The following is a 261-nucleotide window of genomic DNA, read 5'->3' on the forward strand; positions in this document are numbered from 1 at the left end:
GCGTCCGCACGCGCAGAGCTCACAGCGCTGGAACCAGCGGGCCCAGCCCGACAAGCTTGGTGAACAGGCCGAGATCTTGATGCAGCCGCGATTGAGGAAGGCTCCCAGGTGCGCCTGGCTGCCGCAGGACGAGGAGCACTTGCCGGTGATGTCCCGCTCGCTGATCTCGATGCGGCCCCGCAGGCAGATCCCTGCAGGGGCAGGGGCAGAGCCCATCGCGGGCTGCTCACCTGGGGGACGTGCTCGCCCCTGGGGACGTGC

The sequence above is a fragment of the Corvus brachyrhynchos genome, unplaced genomic scaffold (assembly GCF_000691975.1).
Source record: "Corvus brachyrhynchos isolate BGI_N302 unplaced genomic scaffold, ASM69197v1 scaffold46, whole genome shotgun sequence".
Lineage (NCBI taxonomy): Eukaryota > Metazoa > Chordata > Aves > Passeriformes > Corvidae > Corvus > Corvus brachyrhynchos.